Source organism: Schistocerca piceifrons, chromosome 3 (assembly GCF_021461385.2).
Source record: "Schistocerca piceifrons isolate TAMUIC-IGC-003096 chromosome 3, iqSchPice1.1, whole genome shotgun sequence".
NCBI lineage: Eukaryota > Metazoa > Arthropoda > Insecta > Orthoptera > Acrididae > Schistocerca > Schistocerca piceifrons.
This window is the reverse complement of record NC_060140.1, coordinates 657,518,589-657,532,630: the sequence shown is the minus strand read 5'-3', so window position 1 is coordinate 657,532,630 and position 14,042 is coordinate 657,518,589.

The following is a 14,042-nucleotide window of genomic DNA, read 5'->3' as shown; positions in this document are numbered from 1 at the left end:
CGAAACTTATAATTATCTCTTAAAGCTTGTAACCCTTCATATTATGAGAAAAAATACTTGTATGAGAAGGGCAATTTCTCCTCATGAACGGCTGGCGGTAACATTGACACTCCAATTTCATCTTCAATTGTACTCCTGCTTGGTCTTGGCGTTTCTTGATCACTAAGAAAGCCAAGCAGATCAAAATACCATAACGTTGGCTGGTATACTTGATCTACTCCTACACCAGATCTAGATTTCTGAACTTTGGATAACTCAATTAGAGCATTGTATGCTGCAGTCTTTTTGTCTCGGTCACTATATTCTTTACTTTTAATCTTCCACAAACATGGGTGGTTTCTACATATTTCAATGAATTCACTTACAAACTCTTGAGAACACTGACGAGTATCAGACAATTTAATGCCCTGTGCACGCAAACACTAGACTGAGCAAACAGCTGTTTCGCGCCAGATTTGCGGCGATCTCCTGTCCACACGCTCCAACTTGTCTGCGCAGATGTGGTTTGAACCCACAGATTTGAGAGGTTTCGCTCAAACCTCCAACTTCCAGGTTTGCCCACACCTCAGGTTGGTGCCTATCTTCTGTCCACACGCGACGATCTGTCTACGCAGATGTGATGTGCGCAGACAGATCGTTGCGTGTGGACGTGCCTATAGACAGATCGTTGCGTGTGGACCGGGCTTTAGAGGTGCCAAAAAATAACGTAACTGATAGAAATAACCGGTTACTGAGAAGTAACGGTTACTGCGATAACCGTTCCTCTGATACAGGCCGTTATTTCAATAACTGTCTAATGTCAACAGTGCCTTGTGCCATCTGTTGACCGAAGATCGTACTACGCTTTCCCGTCAACTCATCGGAGATCTGGCTAGGAACTAGAGAGAGGGTAGACCATTTGGAGGGCGTTCTATAGGCCATGGGAATAACTGTGAGACTGCGCGCCATCTGTTGATAAGAACTGTGTACTATATAGTGCGTCTTCGTTACTTTTAGCACAAACAATTAAATAAAGTTTAATGTCCGAGCGGTGGCTGATAGGAGCTGCAGTACAAGCATCAACAAGTACGGTCGTTCCCTTAAGCCACAGCCTCATATGTCAATTTAGCTTGGACAGGTAGTATAAAGAGAGGTACCATAAGGAATTCGAGCGACTATGGAAATAACTGTCAGAGATCGGTATTTTCCTCTGGCAGTTATCGTTATTGGCTCACATTTCTCGCTCTCTGGCAGTTATCAGGCTACCATTACAGGTAACCTGGAAGTTGGTAACGGAATAACTGTGTGGTTGTGTTCCTGACACAGTGACTCCAGTCTTAGACCCCGGTGATATTTCAGAGACGATAGTTACTGGAGCGAACAAATATTTACGTATTTCTTCGGGAATAGCCGCTGGCCATCGCGAATGACAAATAACATGTCAGGAAGAATAACATAATACAGTTGAATATAATAATTATTATCCTCATCATTTGTCAGGAGATTGACAAAATATGTGAATATATTACAGTAACTGCTAATATTTACAGAATTGATACACTGTCAGAATAAAACACAGTTACGTACTTTTAATAAATTTATCATACACAGAATACCCGATCTTGACTGTTGCAACCAAGTGCTGTCAAAACTGAAATATAGCAGAATTTTTACCTAAGCTGGTCTATCAGTCTCTGTTACGATATTCATCTGCAGAGTCTACTCTGTAGATGGAGGGGTCAGTGGAAGCGTCCGATTCCACCTGTCTGGTTCGACGTAAAAACGTGTTGTGGTGTATGAATGTCATTACGGCACGGTGTTTATGAGTTGGTTTTTGTGTGTGTGGGGGGGGGGGGGGAGGCTGGCCGATCTAGTTTGCAGTGCCGGAATTTGCTGGTGGTAATTAATTTTTTTTTCTAGCTGTGATGTTTTGTGTATTTATGGAGTATTGAATGTGATTTAATTTATGTAGGGATTTTTGATTTGTGGAGTTTTGGGATTGTGGATTTATTTTTCGCAGTTGTAGGTGTTGGTTTTTTGGCATCAGTAGCTGTGGTGGACCTATATAGGTCACCGGAAATGACCGATTCCCATTTTCATAGTTGTACGTGTTGATGTTTTGCTATCGTCATCTGGGGTTTACCTATGTAGGTCAAGGGAATTGTCCGATTCCAATTTTCGTGCTTTTAGTTGTGGGTATTAGTGTTTTGGTATGGTCACCTATGGTTGACCTATAGTGTTCAAGGGAAGTGTCTGATTCCTGCAGATTTTTGTTGGTGTAGCAGAATGCTGTATTTTTTTTCTTTTTGTTCTTCATTTTGTGTTTTGGGATCATGGTGTGTTTTTTTTACTAGCTTGTCCTCACCCTAAAACCCCCAACTTTCCGCAGTTGTCCCGTTGGTTTGATTGCATTTTTGGTGGTTGATGTTATTGTATTATTTATATGTATCACTAAGCAGATTCAGAAGGATGTAGGTTGCAGTAGGTACTGGGAGATGAGAAAGCTTGCACAGGATAGAGTAGCATGGAGAGCTGCATCAAACCAGTCTCAGGACTGAAGACCACAACAACAACAACAACATCTTCGTGTTTGTTGCCATGTATGTGTGTGTGTGTGTGTGTGTGTGTGTGTGTGTGTGTGTGTGTGTGTAGTGACGTCATGGACACACTTAAAATGGCCATTTCCGGCATATTGATGACGGGTGGAATCAGACACTTCTGTATCAAAAAGTCTTTCAAACACACTGTAAACCGTGCTTTATCCGAAACCAAGTTTTTAATGGTTGCTGACTCTGGCAGTTTATTGAAAATGCATGTTCCTGAATATTGGACCCCTTTTGGACCAAGGTAAGTGATTTTAGGTCTTTATGTAGATTGCTGTTCCTATTTCTAGTACTGATATTATGTATTGAGCTATTGGTTGGAAATACTTGCAACAAATTTCATTAAGGAATAAATATACTAGGAAGCAGTGGTTAGAATACAAAGTTCCTTGAACAGGTTCCTACATGATGTTCTTGAATTTATACCACAAACGATTTTTATTACACGCTTTTACATGCAAACAACTTTTGCTACGTTTGATGAGTTACCACAGAATATCCTGCATTATGAAATAATAGAGTGAAAAAAATGTGGTATGCCCTTTCCAACTGAATTTATTATCGGGTTGTAGTCCCAGAAATGTAACACTGTCAACCTTTTCGATCTGCATGTCTTCATATGTTATAAACGTGCTGTAGCTGGAGAAATCGAGCAGTTTCCAAATCTCACATAAAACTTGGATTAGCGTACTCACACTTTCCCCAATAGGACTATCTTTTACATCACAGGAGTAGACGAATCTGTCACATTACGTAGATTTTTTGTTGTATTACAAGGTTGTACACTTTATTCTATTATGTGAGCACCACAAGAAATTAAGCTTCGAATTTAACCTACAGTACTCAGTTTACATATTACTTCATACTTAAAAACGCATGTTGTTAACATTTTACTTAAACAGTGCTGTGGCGAAGTTCCGCGTACTTTCTGATGCAGCTGCGAAGATAATATTTTTAATAGCGACCGATAACCTACAAACATATAATATGAAACACTAATAATCGTTCTAACACCAACTAAAATGTACCCGGAGTTAATAAGCTAACGTTATGATACGATTCATACGACATTCCTGCCATTTAACACTACTCGCAGTTATACTGATAACTAAACTGACGGAATCTTTTTTTTTTTTCTTTATTGTGATTTTAATACCAGTGTAACAGGTAGGCTGGCAGCAGCACAATACGCCGCTCTTCAGCCAATGATAGTATAATGATAAAACAGAGAAGACACATGGGTTGGAACAAAATGGCGGGAGAAAAAACAGTAGACACATGAACATAAAAAAACATGAGGCCGTTCACACTCGAAGACAATGCACACTACAAATTGTTGACACGAGGCACAAACACTGAAGATGTCGATGGCACTGGTGAACAATGGAGTGTGATGGGGAACACTGAACACTAAACATGACGGCACACACGAAACACTGATGGCGGTGATCTCCGGCGCGCGAATGTCCACTTGGCGTGTGCGAGTCTGGGGACCTGCCAAGAGGGGAACAGGGGTGAGGTGGGGGAGAGGGGAGAAAAAGGATGCCAATGGAGGAGGAGAAGGGGGCAGGAGGAGAGGGACAGGGGAGGGGAGGCCCGGGGGAGGAGGGGGGAGAAAAGGAGGAGGAAGGGAAAAGGGAGAGAAGGGAGGGAGGGTGCCCAGAGGAGCAAGCACAGGAGGAGGATGGGAGGATCAAAGTTGGTAGGAGGGGTAGATGGAGGGGAGGAGGACATCATCAGGGAGGGGGAGCTGGCGGAAGCCACCTTGGGAGAGGGTAAGGAGGGTGGAGAGATGGAGACCGGGTGGGACGTGCGAATACAGGCGCGGCAGCGGGTGGGGGTGGGAGAGGATCGGGGAGACGAGCGGGTGAGGAGGATCAAGTTTGCGGGAGGTGTACAGGATCTGTATCCTTTCAAGGAAAAGGAGGAGGTGGGGGAAGGGGATGAGATCGTACAGGATCCGCGTGGGGGAGGAGAGACAGATGCGATAGGCGAGGCGGAGAGCATGACGTTCAAGGATTTGGAGGGATTTATAAAAGGTAGGGGGGGCGGAGATCCAAGCCGGATGGGCATAAGAAAGGATAGGGCAGATGAGGGACTTATAGGTGTGGAGGATGGTGGAGGGGTCCAGACCCCACATACGGCTGGAGAGGAGCTTGAGGAGACTGAGTCGGGAGCGTGCCTTGGCTTGGATTGTCCGGAGGTGGGGAGTCCAGGAGAGGCGACGGTCGAGGGTGACGCCAAGGTACTTAAGGGTGGGAGTGAGGGCGATAGGACGGCCATAGATGGTGAGATAGAAATCAATAAGGTGGAAGGAAGGGGTGGTTTTGCCTACAATGATCGCCTGGGTTTTGGAGGGATTGACCTTGAGCAATCACTGGTTGCACCAAGCGGTGAACCGTTCAAGATGGGATTGGAGAAGGCGTTGGGAGCGCTGTAGGGTGGGGGCAAGGGCAAGGAAGGCGGTGTCATCGGCAAACTGGAGAAGGTGGACGGGGGCTGATGGCGGCGGCATCTCCGCCGTGTACAAAAGGTACAGAAGGGGGGAGAGGACGGAGCCTTGGGGCACACCGGCAGAGGGGAAAAAGGTGTAGGAATCTGTGTTATGGATGGTGACATAGGAAGGACGGCGGGAGAGAAAGGAGCCGATCACACGGACGTAGTTAATGGGAAGGGCGAAGGTTTGAAGCTTGAAGAGGAGACTGGAATGCCATACGCGGTCATATGCACGTTCGAGGTCCAGGGAGAGGAAGACTGCGGAGCGACGGGAATTAAGCTGTTCAGAAAGGAGATGAGTGAGGTGAAGGAGAAGGTCGTCGGAAGAGAAGGACGGCCGAAAGCCACACTGGGTAACAGGAAGGAGGCGGTGCTGGCGGAGATGCTGATGGGTGCGTCGGGTGAGGATAGATTCCAGGACCTTGCTGAAGACCGAGGTAAGGCTGATGGGATGGTAGTAGGAGACAGCGGACGGCGGTTTGCCAGGTTTGAGGAACATGAGGATACGGGAGGTTTTCCACAGGTCGGGGTAGTAACCGGTGGACAGGACTACATTGTAGAGCCTGGCCAGGGTGGAGAGGAAAGAGACAGGAGCTTCACAAAGGTGACGGTAGGTGACACGATCGTGACCAGGAGTGGTGTTGCGTTGTGTGCGGAGTGTATCAATGAGATCCTGTGTAGTGATAGGGGCATTGAGTTCTGTGGGTGCAATGTTGCCCAAGTACTGGAAACCAGGAGCGAGGGGAGGGACAGAGGTGTCAGTTCGATCGCGGATATCCGGGAAGAGGGAGTAATGGAACTGGGGATCATCGGGGATGGAAAATACACTCCTGGAAATGGAAAAAAGAACACATTGACACCGGTGTGTCAGACCCACCATACTTGCTCCGGACACTGCGAGAGGGCTGTACAAGCAATGATCACACGCACGGCACAGCGGACACACCAGGAACCGCGGTGTTGGCCGTCGAATGGCGCTAGCTGCGCAGCATTTGTGCACCGCCGCCGTCAGTGTAAGCCAGTTTGCCGTGGCATACGGAGCTCCATCGCAGTCTTTAACACTGGTAGCATGCCGCGACAGCGTGGACGTGAACCGTATGTGCAGTTGACGGACTTTGAGCGATGGAGTATAGTGGGCATGCGGGAGGCCGGGTGGACGTACCGCCGAATTGCTCAACACGTGGGGCGTGAGGTCTCCACAGTACATCGATGTTGTCGCCAGTGGTCGGCGGAAGGTGCACGTGCCCGTCGACCTGGGACCGGACCGCAGCGACGCACGGATGCACGCCAAGACCGTAGGATCCTACGCAGTGCCGTAGGGAACCGCACCGCCACTTCCCAGCAAATTAGGGACACTGTTGCTCCTGGGGTATCGGCGAGGACCATTCGCAACCGTCTCCATGAAGCTGGGCTACGCTCCCGCACACCGTTAGGCCGTCTTCCGCTCACGCCCCAACATCGTGCAGCCCGATACCAGTGGTGTCGCGACAGGCGTGAATGGAGGGACGAATGGAGACGTGTCGTCTTCAGCGATGAGAGTCGCTTCTGCCTTGGTGCCAATGATGGTCGTAAGCGTGTTTGGCGCCGTGCAGGTGAGCGCCACAATCAGGACTGCATACGACCGAGGCACACAGGGCCAGCACCCGGCATCATGGTGTGGGGAGTGATCTCCTACACTGGCCGTACACCACTGGTGATCGTCGAGGGGACACTGAATAGTGCACGGTACGTCCAAACCGTCATCGAACCCATCGTTCTACCATTCCTAGACCGGCAAGGGAACTTGCTGTTCCAACAGGACAATGCACGTCCGCATGTATCCTGTGCCACCCAACGTGCTCTAGAAGGTGTAAGTCAACTACTCTGGCCAGCAAGATCTCCGGATCTGTCCCCCATTGACCATGTTTGGGACTGGATGAAGCGTCGTCTCACGCGGTCTGCACGTCCAGCACGAACGCTGGTCCAACTGAGGCGCCAGGTGGAAATGGCATGGCAAGCCGTTCCACAGGACTACATCCAGCATCTCTACGATCGTCTCCATGGGAGAATAGCAGCCTGCATTGCTGCGAAAGGTGGATATACACTGTACTAGTGCCGACATTGTGCATGCTCTGTTGCCTGTGTCTATGTGCCTGTGGTTCTGTCAGTGTGATCATGTGATGTATCTGACCCCAGGAATGTGTCAATAAAGTTTCCCCTTCCTGGGACAATGAATTCACGGTGTTCTTATTTCAATTTCCAGGAGTGTACATTGGAGAGGTAGGAGGCAAAGTGATTGGCCTTACTAAGGGTGTCAGGGAAAGGGTGATCATCATGGAGAAGAGGATAATAGGGGGAGGGTTTAGTTCCGGTAAGGCGACGGAAGGCCGACCAGAACTTGGACGAGTTGGTTGGTAGGGTAGCATTTAAACAGGTGCATGTCTGTCGCCAGTCCTGGCGTTTCTTAGCCGCGAGCAAATTACAAATGTGTCGCTGGAGTTCCCGGTGGCGTCGTAGTGTGTCCGGGTCACGCGTGCGGAGGAAGGCACGGTAGAGACGACGGGATTCACGGAGGAGGAGGACGGCCTGTGGGGGTAAGGTAGGATGGTGGGGGTGAATGGCGACAGTAGGGACGTGGGCCTCCACGGCCTCAGACAAGGTCTGCTGGAGAAAGGAGGCGGCATGGGTGACATCGTCAGGGTGTTGGTAGGTGAAGGGTTGGCTATCGACCTGGGTGGAAAGGCTATCCCGGTAGGCGTTCCAGTCGGCACGGGAATAGTCATGAACATACTTAGGAGGAGGGTCATTACGAGGGTCGGGGTGGGGTCGACGACCGTCTGAAATGGTGAGGGGGACAGGGAGATGGTCGCTACCAATAGGCTCCAGGACATCCACCGTTATGCGGCCAAGGAGGTTGGGGGAGGAGAGGATAACATCAGGAGTGGAGTTGGATTAGGGACGGGTATGCTGGGGGATGGGGATGAGGTCGCCTTGAAGGGAGGAGAGGAACCGATGCCGCCCCCGCCATAACTGGGCGGCGGAACGACTATGGATGTTGAGGTCCGTGGCGATCACGTGGGAGGAGAAGGTACGGTCAATGTGGGAGAGGAAGTCGAAGGGAATAGGGGCGTTAGGGCGGACATAGATGGTGGCGCAGGTAACGGTAAGGCCGGGGAAGAAGAGACTAAGGATCAGGTGTTCGGTGGGGTCGGGAAGGTGAGGTTGGAGCCGAACGGGGATCTCGCGGTGGTGACCAATGGCAACTCCGCCACGCGCAATTGGGAGGGGATTATCGGAGCGGTGGAGGAGATAGGGTGAGGTGTGGATGGAGTGGTGGGGTTGGAGGAAGGTTTCATTGAGGAGGAAGGCATCCACGCGGTGGGTGGCAAGGGTGTGCAAAAAGAGGTTCTTGTTGGCGGAAAGGGAGCGGATATTGTTGGGATACATTGCTGTCGCGCCATGACAGGGATTTAGACAAGGGTGTCAAGATGGGAGAAGGTGAAATGGGCCTGGTTGTTGGAATAGTTTGTAACGAGAATTATACCTATAATAATTTTTTCTTTATGAAATTAGATAAATTAATAATAGCAATGTGTTGAATTTCTTTTTCGATTCTTTTCGTGTCATGTTAAAGAAACTGTGAGTAACTTTTGAAACGAATATTATTTATGTTAGATTTCAAATAATGTGGTAATCAAAGGGAAGTGTATTTAATGTTAAAACTATTGTAAGATGTGAAAATTGTAATTTATACACTTGGTCCATACGTAGGTAATGCATTAGGATATGTGTAGTAGAAAACCTGTGGTGAATACCCTACCTGTAGGGGAGCGGAAAAAGGTGGAGGCAGGCGAGGCGGGAAAACGCACACTGGGCGCGGTTCGGCACAACGGGCTCAGTAACACAGTCGGAGGCGAGCAACAGTCGGAAGTACACGTACTGTATCGAGGAGGCTACCCAGGAAAAGTGGATTCCATTGAGCCTCGGGTGAACCGATTCCGACGACTACTTGGCATGGCTATATTCTGAGGCACAAAATTGGAAAAATTACGACGCTACGAAGATGGAAAGTGCCGATATTGTGTGAGCCTTAGCCGTGCTTGTATGTGTGCCATGCTGCCCGCTATCTCGCTGCCCGCCATCCGCCGCAACGACTTGTACAGGTCAAACATTTATTTCATCTTTAGAAGTGTATCTGTGTGGACCAGTGTCGAAACTGTTTCTAACGAGTCAATAATAACGTGACTTTTACCAGAATTGCTTTAGCCATGACTTATCCTGATCACTGACCTAGACAGGATCCTTACCTCGTATTGTGCAATCCGAGTATCCTAAACTGAAAGTTTAATGTTTGTGTTAATGAAAATTATCAGCAGATTAATCTATGCCATAAAGGGACCTAAAGTTCTGTGTGTTGTTGCAAATGTTGGTAAAGAACAAAAGAGTTTTTTTTAATTGAGTTAGCGATATTATTTAATTAATTTGAGACAGAAATAATGACAGTTTAATTATTCAGAAGTAAGACAAAAGAGTAGTTATCCATAGATTGATAATTTTGTGTGTTAATTTGCCTCCAGTACTTAACAGTTTCAGTATAACGACTATAACAGTTTCAGCCCCCCCCCCTTTCTCTTGTCCATTCTTTCAAACCTTGAAATGTGTTGATCAGATTTGACCAGTAAAGCTAAATTCTAGATTAATCCTAAATGTATTAGTGTTTTTCCATCATTCATAGTGATATTGTGTGTGTACTTTCAAGATTGTCGATTATAGGGTAATCTATGCCCGATTTCAGTCTGCTCAACATACAAAATGTAGTTAGTAGTAATCATTACTGTGTGGTGTTGTGTAAATGTAGTTCGTCCAAATTAGTACAAAAAAGAGAAAACTTTAGTTCAGTGGATTTTTCTGGTTCCAAACTTTGCCATATAACGCATCATTACTACGTGTTACTATGCTTGTACATGCACCCACTTGTACAAGGAAAAACTCACTAATTGCCTAAGTAGGCTGGCGACCGAATTGTTAATTATAGGTAGCACCTACTGTGTGTACTTCTTGTCCATGCGAAAGAGCAATTATACTTTACATTTGCCTGATGCATCACTGTAGTTATTGACTGAGAATAAGTCCGATCTTGATTCTATTAGGTACACGCGGTCAACTAATGTACTAAAAATCCTTGTTTATAAGGTGAAGCCCGTGAACTTATTACAGTACAGGCTTTATAGAGCTAACCTACGTCCGTTCAGGGCGGTAGTGTTACAAGTTGGCGTACATATTGAGTTGGAATATGGAGCGGGCGGCGAGGGAGATCTGCTGGAGGGTGTGGGGGTGCTGAAAGGGATGAACATTTTGAAGGACGATGGTGAGGAACCTGATGATGTCCTCAGCAGTGGGGGGGGGGACGAAGGGAATTGCCAGGAGGGGTGGGGGCGTCCAGGGGACGGACAGGGACAGTGAGTTCAGGAGTGGTCGGAGGGGGTCGGGCTTTACACTTTTGGGAGTAGGTGGGATGGGGCAGATTGCAGGTATTGCAGGAGGGAGGGGATTGAAGATTAGGGCACTGCCGGAGAAAGTGCGCTTGCCTACAATGCGGGCAGGTGGGGGCCTCGCGGCACTCAGCTGTTGGGTGTGCATTATAGCGCAGACACCTCTGGCAGCGCAGGGATTGAGGAGGGGAACGGGCGGGGTCGATCTTGTAGCGCTGGTGGAAGAGGATGGCACCCTCCTTCAGGAGACGGTCAATGGAGGGGGCGTCCTCGGAGAAAACCCACATAAGGCGAGTGGGGCCGGCCGAGTTGAAAATGCGGCGGACCGCCCGCACCTCCAGTGTGGGATGCGCCTTGAGCTCCGCCAACACCTCCTCCTCCGTGATCGACGTACTGAGCCGAGAGATCATGGCGGTGAGGGTTGGCGGACGACGCGGGGGTTGGGGTTGGCAGGTAGGAGAAGGAGAAGGAGCAGGGGTGAGGGAGCGTTGGGGCCAAAACTGGTGATGGGGAGGCGAGAGAGGATGTCAGTAGGGAGGGTTGGGCTGGGGGAGGAGATGAGAACAGAATCCCGTCTGGGAGTGAGGAGAGAGATGGGGGCACCAGGGAAGTGTTGGCGGAGGAGGAGGGAGAGATTCCGGGCCTTGAGAAGGGAAGGATCGGGACGGGAGAGGAGGTATTTGTATAAAGAGGGGGGGAGGAGGAGGAGGAGGAGGAGGAGGCGGAGGGAGCAGGGCCAGGTGGGGAGACATCCATGGCACCCTGGGAGGACGGGGCGGGGCCTTTTTGGGAGCGGAGGAGGCGGTGGTGCCACTAGGGCGTTTTATGGCGACAGAAGGGCGGGTGGTGATATGGGGGATGGGAGCGATAGGGAGGTGGTGGGAAGGGACAGGTCCCGGCGTGGACGCAGCAGTCGGCGCCGGAGTTGGTGACGGTGACGGTGAAGGCGACGGGGACGATGACGATGTCGGTGGCGGCGGCGATGGCGAAGGCGATGGGGAGAGCTGGGCATGGACAGTGGCCCGACGGGCCACCACCCTAGCCGGAGCTGCAGTAACAGGCTGGGGGAGTGGGGGGAAAGGATCAGATCGAGAGGAGCGGGAGGAAGAAGCTGGAGAGGGGGCGACAAAGAGCAAGGGCGAAGGGAGAGTGAGAAGAGGTGGGATGGAAGGAGGGGGGTGGGACTGGGCACACCACGTTATAGTGGCGGAGGCGGCGGAAGGGGAAGTGTAAACTATGGCGGTGGTGGTAGTGGTTGCAGTGGTGGTGGGGGCAGACATGACGACAGGGAGAAACAATAACGCACAGAACGAATAGGAAAGGACACAAACTGGGGACAGACGAAGACAAAGACGGAGGAAGACGAAGACGGCCGAAGACCAGGATCAGACGGCGACGGCGACGGCGACGGCGACGGCGACGGCTACGGCGACGGCGACGGCGGGGGGCAGGAACGCCGCAGCTGCTGCTGCTGCCGCGGACGGGGCCGGGGCTGCTGCTGCTGCCACTGCTGCTGTTGGCTGGACCGCTGCTGCTGCTGCTGCTGCTGCAGGAGGACTGGCCGGCTGGCAGCTGCTGGCGGGACCGCTGCTGCAGGAGGACTGGCCTGCTGGCTGCTGCCGGCGGGATCACTGCTGCAGGCCTGGACCGGGACCGGGACCGCTACTGCTGCTGCTGCTGCTGCTGCTGCTGCTGGACCGCTGCGGTTCGGCTCGGCTCGGCTGGGCTGGCTGGCTGGCTGGCTGGCTGGCACCTGGAACACCTAGCACTTCGATTAGCGCTGGAATGGCACAATCGAAGGGCGGTAACCTTGCGGTGTACCGCCGGAGATGACTGACGGATTCCAACTATGTCGTTATTTAACTTTTGCAGTATTCAATATTCGCTAGTGAAAAATAACTTGGCAGTTATTAATAACCGTTAACAATAACGGTTATCAGAGAATAACTGGAACTGTGATAACGATTACTCCAGAATAACCGTTTGGCCCACCTCTAAGTGTGTTCACAAGACACAAACCCCAATCTACTACTCGCCCGCCATCTGTCGGTGTAGAAAAGAAATATCAGTGGCAAACGACTACGCTCCCCGTAAACGTCAAAAATTTAATTCAGTTATTTTGAAATATAGAAATAGAGGAAGTTCTGTTGTGGTCTGTGTTCGCAACTTGTGTTGCAAAAAACAGAGAAAGCGGTCAAAATGGTGTAGACAGTGGCTGCTAAAGTGAAAGCAGTTTTCTCATGTAAATTTACTGTGAGAGTTGCACGGCAAACCTGTTTTGTTTTACATTAAAAAAATGGTTCAAATGGCTCTGAGCACTATGGGACTTAACTACTGAGGTCATCAGTCCCCTAGAACTTAGAACTACTTACACCTAACTAACCTAAGGACATCACACACACCCATGCCCGAGGCAGGATTCGAACCTGCGACCGTAGCGGTCACGCGGTTCCAAACTTCCGCGCTTAGAACCGCACGGCCACACCGGCCGGCTGTTTTACATTACCTCATATTCCATTTCCTCGCACATTGACACTCCAATTTCATCTTCAATTGTGCTCCTGCTTGGTCTTGGTGTTTCTTGATCCCTAAGAAAGTCAATCAGATCAAAATACCCTAACGTTGGCTGGTATACTTTATCTACTCCTACACCAGATCTTCTAGATTTCTCAACTTTGGATAACTCTTTTCGGAAAACAGTTCGCTGACAGACTTAATTTACTTGACTTGCCTTCATGAACTCATCCTTCAGGACAGTGTAAATAGCTTCACATGTGTTGGGTATTACTTCACGCAACGCTTGTTTCGATATTGCAGTTGAAAATTCCAAATCCTTGTAGCTCCTTCCTGTTGCTAGGAATCTTAATGTTACCTCCAGCTGTTCATGAGGAGAAATTGTCCTTCTCAGACAAGTATTTTTTCTCATAATATGAGGGGTTTCAAGCTTTAAGAGATAATTATGAGTTTCGACATCCATCCGCAAATAATTTCGCCAGTTCGCAACGAATTTATATTTTTTATTACTGTTTCACCGTTTGCCGAGGTGTCAACTGCCCACAATTTTTCAATTAGAGCATTGTATGGTGCTGTCTTTTTGTCTCGGTCACTATATTATTTACTTTTAATCTCCCACAAACATGGGTGGTTTCTATATATTTCAATGAATTCACTTACAAACTCTCGAGAACACTGACGAGTATCAGCCATTTTAATGCCCTGTGCGCACAAATACAAACACTAGACTGAGCAAACAGCTGTTTCGCGCCAGATTTGCGGCGATCTCCTGTCCACACGCTCCAGCTTGTCTGTGCAGATGTGGTTCGAACCCACAGATTTGAGAGATTTCGCTCAAACCTCCAACTCCCAGGTTTGCACACACCTCAGGTTGGTGCAAATCTTCTGTCCACACGCAACGATCTGTCTGCGCAGATGTGATGTGCGCAGACATTTGCGCAGACAGACCGTTGCTATGTGAAGCCGAGGGTAGCCATCT